This window comes from Scyliorhinus canicula, chromosome 7 (genome assembly GCF_902713615.1).
Source record: "Scyliorhinus canicula chromosome 7, sScyCan1.1, whole genome shotgun sequence".
Taxonomy (NCBI): Eukaryota; Metazoa; Chordata; class Chondrichthyes; order Carcharhiniformes; family Scyliorhinidae; genus Scyliorhinus; species Scyliorhinus canicula.
In genome coordinates, this window is record NC_052152.1 from 12,665,807 (window position 1) to 12,679,971 (window position 14,165).

The window sequence follows — 14,165 nt, forward strand, 5'->3', positions numbered from 1 at the left end:
GGTATTCCTGAGCTTGCCGAAAATTTGTGCTTTTCCCGCCCCCTCCTCAATATCATGGCCAACATTTCCATTGATTAGTGCCTCTCCTTTAAGCACAGTCTGTGTCCTTTAATTTTAATGCCCTGGACAAGGTGAAACAGCTCATTGTGGTCTTCATTAACGAGTCCCTTTAGAACAGCAACTCTCGATCTTGTCATTTTTCAGCTCATATTGGACAATCGCTCATCACAATTCAGTTCATCCATCCCCTCAATCATTCTGGTTATTCTTAACTACATAATTTCAAAAGCTACAATATCTCTTGTTTGGCAGCAACCAAGATCATTTTCGATGAACAATCACACCAGTGAATTGTGCTCCAAGTTTACCTCATTGTATCAGACATATATTAAGCTTTGACTAAAAACAGAAAATGCTGGACAATCTCAGCAGGTCTGTCAGCATCTGTGGAGGGAGAAGGGAGCTAACGTTGGGAGCCTGGATGACTCTTTATCAAAGCCTTTGAAGGCCTCACAACAGTTACTTTGCTTTCCACATTGATGCACAACATTGTTGCCATGTCTCCAAATTATTGGCAATCAGGACCTCCCCACCCCCTCCCCGAATGTTCAATTTATGCTCTTACGCCATGAGTTAGAATGTTGCGCGTCCACATCTCACTCCTTCAGTCTGCTGCACCGTTGGAGGTGTAGAGTGTGATTCTCCCAAAAGGGAACAAAGTCCCCTTACGAACGGGTTTAGCTGTGTGTTTCCCGGCACTCGCAGTGAATAAAGGGCCTGAATGGGGATCGCATCGCTGGGGCTGCATATAGCCCCATTCTTTACAGTGGGGAGCTCTGTTCCCCGGAACTTTCCCATTGTAGCGAGAGATTGGAACACCATTTTTATATGGCGTCCCGATCTCCAAGGTCCTCTAAAGAATCCCCAACCTCATCTTCCCAGTTCAAAAGCATTATGGGAACTGCCCTGCGCCCCCCCCCCCCCCCCCCCCCCCCCCCCCGCTCCCTCAAACACCCACGCCGGACAACCCCGGCTCGATCGCGGTGCACATGAAATGCCAGCATGGCACCTTGGCAGTGCCAACCTGGCACCCTGCACCCTGGCAGTGCCCCTGCCAACTGGCAATGCCACCTGGGCACCTCGACAGCACCAGGCGAGCACCAGGTGGCACTGTCAGGGTGCCAGGCTGGGACCAGCAGTGCTAGGACATCACCCTGTGCAAAGAGCATGAAGCTAGGTGTCTCCAATTCCCTTGGAGACCCCCACAACTGCTATTCCGTCCCGCTTGGTGGGATCAGAACGGAACAGCGCTTGCCCGAGGTCTCTGAGTCGAAGGGGTTGAATTCAAAGCCTTAGATACCCCGGGAATCTGCACATCAGAGGGAGGCTTCCTGTCTCACTCTAATATGCAGATTTGCCAAAAGGTGATCCCGCCCATTGCGTTGAGTCTCGCGAAGCCGTGCGAGCCGGATAAATCCCGATAGCGGGGTCTCCCGGATTGCAGCGGCCACGCTGTGCAGCGGCGAGCTGCCTTTCTGGCACAGCGAGGCTGTGGGATGGGGCCGGTAGTCTTTTGAGTGACAAATTAAACCCACGTTCCAAACACCCTCTTGGGCGGTACCGGAAGTCCCTCATGCAATCTTTTGGAGGGAAGTTCTCCCAATATTTATCCCTGTGAACCATTTTGTGTGGCTACATATTGAATTTAATTTTTTCCTGTTCATCTTTGGAGCCTGCCGCCTTTGTCAGCTTGGAATCATCTGCAAATTTAACCATTGTTCTGTTGAATTTGACAAGAGCTCCAGATTATTTATAAGGATATTATACAGAAGAGAGCCCGATAAAGACCCCTGTGAGATCAGTAGTTCCCGAATTCACCTTCACTGTGTGTGGCCCATTTGTTGCGCTGCATGGTCCTTTTAAGATTGCTGTGCAGCCAAGCATGTGCATTTCTTAAAGGGACTGCTGCTTGTGTGTGGCCTGTTTGACCCCTTCGCAGCAAATCCCCCATTACTGCGCAGCAGCATGAAGGAAGCATTTCGAACATTCCCCAACTTCCCTAAGCTACTACCCTCTGGTTTCTGACAGTCAACAAACTACTTACTTGAGTATCGCTGAAAGAAGACACATGTTGTCACATGTTGTCAAAGGCAAAAAGCTTTGACAAAATGTGACACCGCGTCCTTTATCAGCAATTCTCAAGTGCTGTATTCCCAAATGACTAATTACTTGCACCTTTATTCACTCCTTCTTCAGTTTCACGACCAGCCATTCTACATGAGCTATGGGCAACATGAAAAGTTTTTTATTAATTCAAGATGGCGCCGGAGCGAGGCGACTCTCTGCAAGCTCTCGCTAACAGATCCACTTTTTACTTAACTTATACTCGTTCTAATTCCCTTTTCTTCCCATGTACTGAATGATCTGTTGAGCTGCTTACAGTAAAATACTTTTCACTGTACCTCGGTACACGTCAGAATAAACAAATCCAATCCAATCCAATCCAAAAGTGTAACAAAATGCTGGTGTTAGCGGATTAATGTATCAGGGATATAAACTCAAATCCCAGCATAGGAGCTGGGGAGTTTAAATTCAATTCATGAACTAAAAAGCGAATATTCGTCATGGTGATCATAAAGCTCCTGGATTATCACTTATGTAAAAAAAATCCATCTTGTTCACTAGTGCTCTTTAGGGAAAGAAATCTGCTGTCCTTACCTGCTCTGGCTTAAATATAACTCCGAACACACAAAACAAAAATGTGGTTCACTGACATCCAGTCTCACCACTATCAAACCTCTTTGTGACTCGTACCAACACACAAAGACATGAATGAGCACCAGAGGTGGGCCATTTGACCCCTCGAGCCTGCTCAGATTCAATAAAGTTCATGGCTGAATCGAAAACAAAATTGGCCTCAACTCAACATTCTGCTTCAGCTGCTGATAACCCTTTGACTCCCTTGTCAGTCAAGAATCCATCTAACTCAGCCTTCAAAACATTCATGACCCTGCCTCTACCTTTCTCTGGGGAAGAGAGTTCCAAAGACTCCTGACCCTCTGAAAGGAAACTACTTTTTCTCTTCAATCTTCAATGGGAGACCCCTTCCTTTTAAACTGTGTCCCCTGGTTCTAATCTCTCCCACCTCGGGAAACATGCTTTCAGCATCCATCCGGCCAAGTCCCCTCAGGACCTTATATGTTTCACTAAGATCGCCTTCTCATTCTTCTTAACTCCAACCTGTCCAACCTTTCCTCAAAAGATAATATCTTCATCCCATCTATCAGGTGAGTGAATCTTCGCTGAGCCGCTTCTAGCGCATTTAGATCCTTCCTTAAATAAAGACACCAAAAGATTCCCTCAAAACACATCAGTAAATTAGGTTCCCAGGACTCCCTTTCTGCGAACGAATTGGCTTTTGATCCAAATTGTACTTCTATCTGATGTGTTAGGCAGGTTGGTTTGATGTAGACTGCAACTTGATGCTGAGAAGTTATAAACAGACATCTGACACAGATGATCCAACACTGTTTTATTCAACTTGAGAACTGCTGTACATATTCAGCTGTGGGTTGACAATCTACTAATCTAACTGATGACCTCGTACTGACTTGACCAGACTTACTAACTACCGCATGGTGATTGTGTTCACTAGCCTGTGGACTCTGACTATCTCAGTAGCTGGGTCCTGAGAGAGCGGGAATCTTAATGCCCTGTGGGCTTTATGGTGGTAGTGTCCTGTCTGGTGATTGGCTGTTCTGTGTTGTGTGTTCACTGGTCATCCTATGTGTCAATCACTGCCTTTCTGCATCTCATTATATACATGAGTGAATATTATGACACTATCCATATGCTCAATGATATTATGAATAATTCCATAACTTTATCCATTTTGGCAACTGATGCTCCTTGCCATAATTTCCTGGGTCATTTTTGCTACTTTTTGAAAAAGCCGGAGCAACATCTGCTTCTCTCCAGTCCCCGGGCACCTCTCCAGTAGTCAATGTTTTCTGGAGGATTTCTGCCAGTGTTCCTGCAGTTTCCTCAAGGATCTTCGGATGCATCTTATCCGGCCCTTGAGATCAATTCACCTCAAGTTTGCACAGCTGTTCGACAAGCACATTGCGGGCAATGTGAATAATGTCTTATCTATAAAACAACATCTAGTTCCCTTTCCCAATCAAATAATTTATCTGCTTAATGTTCTCAGACTTTTGTATCCCCTGCCCGAGACTTGTTTTCCTTTATTTGCTTCATATAACTAGAAAGAAAATGGTTATCCTTCACTGGCTGTGATGGGACTTTGACCACTAACCCAGAAAACACATCTGTAGAAATAGATACAGGTATGCAAACCCTCTCTGTCGGAGCCGCTGCTGATTTATGGCATATTTAATGACAGATAGATTTATCTATGCAGCACAGCCTAGAATCATCAGAATTGTTTTATTAATACTGCCGGCAATACGCCCCAGTCCTTTCACTCTGGATCTTTATGGCTGAGTACACCCAAGTGTCAGAGATAATGAGTGACTGAATGTGAGCATGGAAAATTACTCCACCCAATCTTTCTTCACTTAACCGTCAGGCGGATTTTTACAATGAGAACCTCTTTGTCATTGTGCAACTCATGGAAGAGGCAGAAATACGCAAGTCCTGCCCTTGAATATGGCAGCTACCGTTTTTTCAGGGGTGAGAATAGGCCGGGGTTGGTATTTTCATTTTGTGGAGTCAGTTGCCCATATAAAACAGTCGCTGCCTCCAGTCAGCTCTGCTTCTCCGTTGCCAGAAGTGGGAAACACGATATGTGGAGTCCTTCGGAAAGTTCGAGTACACTTTTGGAGAGATGAGTGCCCCCCTGATTATGGTCCCGGGACATCTTCAGGCCAGATCTCCTTTGGAAGAGGTAAGCCGTCCTCGAGAGAGGTCAGGCTTTGGGGCAGTTAGAATGGACATGAACATGTGTAGAAAGTGCATTAACACATTAGACTTGCCAAGAGGCCTGTCAAAAGGAAGCGTCAAGTGGAACTATCAAAATTTTAAGAATAACTGTCAACAGGAACGATCAAGAGGAACTTCCGAGAAGAATTATTAAAATTGTCAAAACCAACTGTAAAAAACAATTGTCAGACTGTTAAAAAATTTAAAACTCCTGCCCTCTAAATCTTTGAGAAAAAAATTGCAGTGTGAAAAAAAATCACATGCAATTTCACTCTGTCTGTTAACATGACCTGTGGGTTACCATTACTGGATTTGTACTGATAATGTATTTCACAGCCTTCCATTGTAACAGTGGGGTCCTTGCCAGTTCACAGTTTGATTGACATCTCCAAGTGCTTGTGGAGTCTTTGAAGAGGCCATATGAATTCCTATGCTTTTTTGATATGCACTTGAATGAAATGTTTGTCCTTACAAGGGATTATGTAGTTGAAAGAATGTAAATATATTGAATAGGTTTTCCTGAATGAGAGTGTATGTTTGAAAAATAAAATAAAGGCTACAAGAGACACTTAGAACATTATTTTATTTGCTCTGAACTGGATCATGAAATCTATCCATGGCGGTTAAGGTAAGTTGGCATGATAGTGTCATGGTTGGGAGACATGGCTTGGCATGTGCTGGCACTAAGTTGGTTTAGAGACTAAGGGCCATGGGTGGTAGGTATAGAGTAGCTTCCCATGGAAGGTCTGAGGGATTTTGGGGTACGTAGAATGTCAGAGGTTGTCATGGAGGGTATAAGGGGCCATGTGGGGTGGGTAGACAGCATGAAGCGACATGGGTTGACATAAATATGGCTTGTGAAGTGTGGGAGTGAGGGAGGTGAAGACTGAGAACTGAAGGCTGTTTTCTCTTTTAATGCTTTTTAAAAGTCTTTAACAATGTTGAGTGAGGAGGGAAATGAATAGCAAGTTCAGCATAATGTGGATAAATGTGAGGTTATCCCCTCTGGTAGCAAAAACAGGAGGCAAAATTATTATCTGAATGGCCATAAATTAGGAGAGGGGAACGTGCAATGAGACCTGGGTGGTCTCGTACACCAGTCACTGAAGGTCAGCATGCAGGTGCAGCAGACGGTAAAGAAAGAAAATGGTATGTTGGCCTTCATAGCGAAAGAATTTCAGTACAGGGGCAGGGGTGTCTTGCTGCAATTATACAGGACTTTAGTGAGGCTAGACCTGGAATATTGTGTCCAGTTTTTGTCTCCTGATCTGAAGAGGAAGCTGTTGCTCGAGAGGGAGCGCAGCGAAGGTTTACTAGACTGATTCTTGGGATGGAGGGACTGATGTGGGAGGAGGGATTGAGTCAGTAAGGATTATTTTCGGTGGAGTTTAGAAGAATGAGGAGGGATCTCATAGAAACCTATAAAATTCTATCAGGACTGGGCAGGTTAGATGCAGGAAGGATCTTCTCGATGGTGGGTGTGTCCAGTACCAGGGGTCACTATCTGAGAATACTGGGTGGACTATTTAGTACAGAGATGAGGGGACATCCCTTCACCCAGAGAGTGGTCTGTCTGCGGAATTCACTACCACAGGAAGCAGCTGATGCCAAAACATCAAGAGTCAGTGAGATAGAGCAGTTGGGGCGAACGGGATCAAAGGATATGGGGGGAAGACGGGATCAGGCGATTGAGTTGGATGATCAACCATGATCAGAATGAATAATGGGGCAGGCTCGAAGGGCCAAACGCCCTCCCCTTGCTCCTATTTTCTGTGTCTCTATGTTTCTATCTGCCATTGCATTGAAGCAGGCCTTCTGCTGCCCATCTCACCTTCACACCCGCATCTGTTCTAGGGTCACACAGCGCGACTCCCAGAGAATCCCGCCACCACTTCAGACAGTTGGGGCACAAACTACCCAAATGGGAACAGAGACCCGTAATGCGCTCAATTAGCTGTATGGCCATTCGGGTTAGATTGAGGGCCTAAGCGGGTAATGCACGGCTGAGGCCGCACTTACTTCCGCTTTCTGCACAGAGGAGCTCCACTCTCCGGAAGATCATGGTCCCCCCCTCTCCCCCCTCCTCACACCCCTGCACCAGCACAGTGCAGCTCAGGTCCAATCTCCATCGCAGGAAAAATGCCAGGCCCGGCACCCAGGTGACACTGCCAAGGTGCAAGTGCCAAAGTGCCCAGGTGGCATAAGCAGTGCCACCCTGCCCTGACAGCAAGCATTTGGAGGTCTCCGATTTCCTGGGAGACCCCCACGAGTGCTGTTCCGTCTGGTCCCTGTTTGTGGAGATCAGAACTGAACGGCGCTCGCCCGGGGCCTCCAAGGCAAGGAAATTAGGTCCCACGCCTGGGTTGGCTCTCGGGAACACATATTGGAGTGAGCCTGGCTATCTCACGCTAATATGCAGATTTGCTGCACAGAACCACACCCACAATCGGCGGGATTCACATCGCGACGTATGAGACGTTTTGGATGAGGCACGGTGAGCCGGCGAGATCCCGGAAGAGGAATCACCCGGCATCTACCGGCCGCACCGCACAGCCTTTCAGGCGTAACAAGGCCGGTAGATCTCCCACATTAGCGCAAAATCCAATCTGACGCTGAGAGCCTCCCACCCATTGACTCTATCTATAATTCCCGCTGCCTCCAAAAGGCAGCCATCATAATTAAGGACCCCACGCACCCCGGACATACTCTCTTCCACCTTCTTCCGTCAGGAAAAAGATACCAAAGTTTGAGTCACGTACCAAACAACTCAAGAACAGCTTCTTCCCTACTGCCATCAGACTGTTGAATGGACCCACCTCGTATTAAGTTGATATTTTCTCCACACATTGCTCTCACTGTACCAGTATATTCTGCAGTCTCTCCTTCCTTCCCTATGTACGGTGTGCATTGTTTGTTCAGCATGCAAGAAACAATACTTTTCACTGTATATTAATACATGTGACAATAATAAATCAAATCAAATCAAATCAAGAGAGTGTTATACTGTTGGAGGTGCCCTTTCGGATGAGAGCTTGAAGCACGGCTCATCGCTTAGTAAGGGGTGTGTGGGACATGGAGTGGAAAGCAACAACCATTTTCTTCTGTTCCTGTAACATTGAAGATGCCCAAAGGTACTTCAAGGAATAATGGGAAACGGAGAAAAAAAACAAGGCAGGTGGGAGTGTTAAAAGGAGGAATGGGGAACTACCCAGAGGTTGAGGGTTTTGGGAGGCAGTTATGGACAGCGGGATCTGAGCGACTGAAAGATTTCCTAACAGTGGTCAGTCCAAGAGGGGGTGCGATGCACCAGCATCTGGAGTCAGTCAAGGAGGGGAGCCCAAGAAGTGAGTTCTTAAGAAAATGTGAAGAGAGATCGCCAGTCCAAATGACATGCATTCAAAAAAAACCAAATCAAAACGAAAGGATTCTCCCCTCAGTGCCCAAAGCTCGTGAGTTATTAACTCAACCATAACCCAAAGACATTTCATGGTTCACTGCCTGCTTTATATTCATTACAAATACATTCACCTTATTACCTTTTAAAAATTTGTTATTAAAAATAGGGACAAAGCATCCAGTTTCAAAAAATCATTCAAGAGCTTCAATCGATGGGAACGGTCCCCCATTGTGCACGGCTCGGACGTTTTGTACTATTGGCAGTGGACTACCTTCAGGCAATGCTCAAGTGTCTGAAGTGGGTCTTGAACCCACAACGCTCTGACACAGAGTTGAGTTAGCAGATAAGCCAGAATTTTCAGTCCCTGGTGGAGCGAACGGAGTTGGGAAATTTCCAGGCTCCACACCAGACATGGAAGAAAGTGCCCCGGAAGTTAGGGTTTTTGTTCCGGGCTGTTGGGGTTTTTCCCGGGATTTGAGCCGGTGACCCCTCACAACACGTGTGGAGGCCGGCCTCGGTGCACCGGAACGTGGCCAGAAATTTTTGAAAAAGCCTTGAAAGAAAAAGAAAACAGTCCTCAATCATCACACGCCTCATCTTCTGCAACCCCCTTCTCCCACACACACATTCCACATGACCCATTCATGTCAACCCACCAACCCAAGCCACGTCATGCTCTTCACCCACCCCATATGGCCTTTCATACCCTCCATGCCAACATACTCCCCTCCACCCACCCCATAACCACCCATACAATTTACACCCGCCATTGTGCTTGTAAAAATCGTGAAACCGGCGTGGAGGCTGCTGAGGGACTGAAAGGGGTACGCAAGTTGTCCAACATTGCCATAGTTTACTGACAGTTGTGCCGTTGGCTGGGGGGCTTCTGCCTGGGCTAGGAGGAGCAGTAGGGGGTGGCCAGAAGGTGGGCTGTGGGGCCGGGTTGAATGGATATGGAGCACCATTGCCACAGCCGGTATGGCAGCCATGCAGCTGCGCACTGCGCTAACAGCTCACTTTGCCATGGGTCATATAGGTGTGTGTAGGGAGTGTGATGTGTATGTGCGGCTGCAGCTTGTCAGCCTCCCGTGTGTCGATCGCGGACCCGAAGAATCCCGCACCATTTTCCATTGGAATCGATTGTGTCCCACGTGGCACCGGTGCTAGCCCCTCAACGGTGGCAGAATCGGTCCAGGTGTGGCGCCTGTTTTTCTGTCATAAAATCCTACAGATTCTCCGTTGGCGTCAACACTTAAGTCTCAGAAATGGAGAATCCCACAAACTTTGATAAGTAACCAACAAAAGGTTCGATTGATACCAGAGGACATTTAGTGTAAAAGCTCCTTCACTTTATTCTTTCTGTGCTCGAGATGATTTATAGCAGCCAGCCCCATCCATGAGCCTGTCTCCGGGTCGTTGCCAAGGTGTAGGACACTGTTGTTTCCTTAATGCTCCAATCTCGGAACCTTTCGTCGTCAGTCCCAGCTTTCTTTATGGAGAATGATTACCTGAACCCGATTAGTGAGATTCAACATCGTCAATGCAATTAGCTGGCCCACTTTAAATAGAATTGAGAAATAGGTAGAACAAAGATCGTTGACAACTCCGAAAAATGAAAAGGACATAAAAATAATGAGAATACACGAAAAGCATGATGTTGAATTAGAAACTGTACTTACGTGTGCCAGCTAATTACTTCTTTAATGATTTTATTTCCCCTTGCAATATGAAATGTCATGCTTCACAAAGTGATGATTGTTAATGCAAGAGAATGGAACAATTTCAGTTCGAGTAGTCTAGTTTTGCCCGACCCTCATCATTCTTCTACAGTTCTCTGACCAAAGGCAGGTTCTTGACGATTATTTACCACCGCAAAGTGCCGGGACCTTTTACAATGGGGTGAAGAGTCAGGCCCCGGATCTGCCTCAGCTAGAGTGGCAATGGAACCCTTTGCTGTTGGCGCTAATTGGAGCCATGTGCTCGTTAACTCGCCAGCTTTGGAACTCTCTGCCTCGGAATATGGTGGAGGTGGGGGCGATTGTCATCTTTAATGCAGAGGTGGACAGATTCTTGTCAGTCAATGGAATCAAAGATCATCGGGGGGGGGGGGGGGGGAGATGGGAATGAGGAATTTGAAACACAAACAGATCTTATTGAATGGTGGAGCAGACCCGAGGGGCCGAATGGCCTACTTCTGCTCCTATTTTATACATTCGTAATTGAGCTAGCTAGCCCCCCCTCCCCCCACACTCTCATCATTATTTATACCATAAATGAGGCAAAGCAAGCCCTCTCCTAGAGGAACAGTTTTGAAAAGCAGAAGTTACGTCAACCTTGTATTAGGCATTGGGTAGGCCGCATTTGAAGTACTGTGAATATTTATGGTCCTCCATATTATCAACAAGAGAGAAGCATTGGGGAAGATTTAAAAAAGGTTGACAAGGACGATACGAGAACCTGAGAGGGTACACCCATAAGGAAAGGTTAAATAGGCTCAGGTTCTTTTCTGTAGAAAAGAGAAGGCTGAGTTCTGGCCTAAAATTCTGAAATGAATCAGTAGATTGAACCTAATTAAACCGAGAGAAGATGCTTCCACTTATGGCATTGGCCCAAAACTACGAACCCATAAGTGTAAGATAGTCAAGAACAAATTCAATTCAGGAGAAATGATACCACCCCAAAGGTGGTCAGAATGTGAAACCTACTACTTCAGGAAGTTGCTGAGACAAATCGCCAGCCCAACTAGCTCAGTCGGTAGAGCATGGGACTCTCAATCCCAGGGTTGTGGGTTTGATCCCCACATTGGGTGTTTCCATATTGTTATCTGAGAATATTGAGCTGAACAAATTGTTTTAGGGTAGCAGAGTGGTTAGCACAGTGGCTTCACCGCGCCAGGGTCCCAGGTTCGATTCCCGTCTGGGTCACTGTCTGTGCGAAGTCTGCACGTTCTCCCTGTGTCTGATTGGGCTTCCTCCCACTAGTCCCAAAAGATGTGGGCCGGGATTCTCCGGTATCCGGCGGGGCGGGCTGTACCGGCGCCAAGGAGTGGCATGAACCACTCTGGCGTTGGGCCGCCCGGAAGGGGCGGAATCCTCCAACCGGTGGCGAAGGGCCTCCGCCGGCCGGCGCGTGTTGGCGCATGCGCAGGAGCGCCAGCGTGTTCTGGCGCATGTGCAGGGGATTTCTTCTCCGCGCCGGCCATGGCGGAGCTTTACACAGGCCGGCGCGGAGGGAAAGAGTGCCCCCACGGCACAGGCCCGCCTGCAGATCGGTGGGCCCCGGTCACGGGCCAGGCTACCGTGGGGCCACACACCCGGGGCCGAACACCCTGCCCCCCCCCCCCCCCCCCCCCACCCAAGGACTCCGCAGGCTGCCCTCAGAGCCAGGCCCCGCCGGTACGGACCTGGTCTAATCCACGCCAGCGGGACAGGCCGAAAATGGGCGGCCGCTCAGCCCATCGGGGCCCGGAGAATCGCCGGGGGGGGGCACTGCCAACGGCCCCCGACCGGCACGGCACGATCCCCGCCCCCGCCAAAACACTGGCGTTGGAGAATTCAAGCCATCCCCCGGCGATTCTCCGACCCGACATTTAAGGGGAGATTTGTTCAGGAAGGGGGAGAGGAATAGCTCTCTTGCTAGGGTGACAGGGTGTAAGGTGTGAGGGGGGTTGATTTGGACTGAAAGTACTCAACACAGGCCGCAATATCAAAATTGGGATCTAGCAATCTGCTATACTGATCAAATACTATTAATATATACATCGACTGATGTTTCTCTTCATCAATTCTGAACATTGGCACTGCATAAACCATCAGCCTGTAACTCATTTCTGAGCATCAGTTATTCTATGGATAAAGGCAGCCAAACGCCTTGGTTAGACTCCAGTATGTAATTTAATCCCAGGTATTTACCTTCCTATAAATAAGAGACCTGAACCCTTTCATTAGATATCAGCCAGGAAAACACTCCCAAATATTCAGTTTCCAAAATATGAAGCAACTGGACTCATAACTATAACTATTACATACACGTCCTAGCCATCCTGATTCTGTCTGATTCCATTGTGTGCACTTTGTTGAATTTTTAAAATATTTCTAAGCACTCCAGACTGCTCGCTTTCTGCAACAAGATATTTGCGAAATCTTACGATTGGTGCTCAGGTTCTGTGCAAGGTTGTATTGCAAAGAACTAATTGAGCAAAAGAAAATCACCTTTAATTAAGAAACCATGGAGACAGAATATTTGATCATTACTAATGAAATGACACTTTCTCTATATTATAGCATTACAAATCTGAATTTGTCTCATTGACATTTAGATATGACTTAGAGGGCATCATTTTAATATACCAGTTTTTAATTTCCGTTAACAGTAGTTCCTTCAGTTTAAGGACATGCATGATACTTGCTAATTAGATCCATATAATGGTGCTCTCTAATAGGTTACCAGCCTAAGTGGGAGCACCGTTACCTTTGACACGCAGATTGTGGATTCAAGTCTCACACCAGAGACCTGACCACAGACTCCAGGCTGGCAGTTACAGTACACTACTGAGGGAGCGCTGCATTGTCAGAGGTGCTGGGCAGGAGTCTCAGTTTGGGAGACTAAGAGTGCGAACAGGGGCGCCATTTGGCCGGCAGAAGCTGGGAGGGGCCTCTTCCAGGATTTACCCGGCTGGCCACGCCTCGCAAGATCGGACGGGATCTCAGAAGATGTCACCTGTTGTGGGCGGGATCAGTATTTGGCAAATCTGCACATTGGAGTGAGTAGCTCGTCTCACCCCTTTAGTTGGGATCTAACCATTTTGCCTCAGAGACCTTAGGTGAGCAGTGTTCAGTACTGCTCCCCACAAATGCCTCCTCGTAGCAGATGTCACATACAAATCACTCCTCTTAGACTCATTAACGTGTACGTCCTGAGCATCTGGCAGCCCTTCAGCAACTCCCACTGCAGTTGGCCAATTCCACGCCGGTCATTTCTAGGCGGTAACTTCAGCTGAATCAGCAATGTAATTGGGCGATCTGCCGGGACCGACAGCAAACTGGATACTGTATCCAGACTCCTGATGGAAACGGTAAAAGACTCCAAGCTGCATGACATCTACAACAACCCTGCAGATGGAGCGCAGCGTAGGTACACATGATCGCGGCCAGACGGGCCCATCTGCTCCAGGAGAGACTTCCTGTTTGTGTCTTGTGCGTTCGTGGTCAGGTCCACTGACGTCAAGCCAGTGTTCTTCTCCCCTACCACCAAGGTTGGCTGACCCCAACCCCCCCTCCCACAGTACGCATGCATAAGAGCGACACAACCCCACTCACGCCCCCATCAGACTCCCTCATCCGAGTTCCCCTTCAGACCTCCACAACAGAAACTCCCAACAGAGACCTCCACATCAGACTCCCCATTCAGAGACCCCATTAGAACCCCCAACAGAAACCCATCAGAGACTCTCAACAGAGACCCTCGTTGGAAAACCCCAACAAGAGCCCAGTAGAGACCCCCCATCAGACCCTCCTCTCAGAGACATCTGCCAGAAACCTGAAGAGGTTTCAGCAGTAGGGTGAAAAATCATTGCATTTTCACTTACCCTTTCCGAACATCGGCTTCCTCAGACAAAATTGTTCAAATCAGCAGCTGTTACAAGTGTCGAAGGCTTCCTCAAAAGCCCGGGACTCTTCAAAGGGTCTGAAATCTCTTGACAGCCTTTGAAGTGCAGAACGCCAATTCAATTTCACACAAAAATACATTGCATTAGCCGGTGATTGACATTTTATTATTCCCAAGATGGCTGCTTGGTGGACTGTTGATCTATCTTTCCCTTGACACT

General features: G+C 47.6%; 1 protein-coding gene and 1 non-coding gene across 2 annotated transcripts in view; one reads left to right on the plus strand and one right to left on the minus strand.

Moving 5' to 3' along the window:
* Window positions 1-14,165, minus strand: part of ncam2 (neural cell adhesion molecule 2) — a 1,376,879-nt gene that overhangs the window by 1,097,489 nt on the left and 265,225 nt on the right. The gene's annotated exons all lie outside the window — the stretch shown is intronic.
* On the plus strand, window positions 11,075-11,147 carry trnae-cuc. The gene has a single exon. It is a non-coding gene; the product is annotated as a tRNA-Glu (tRNA).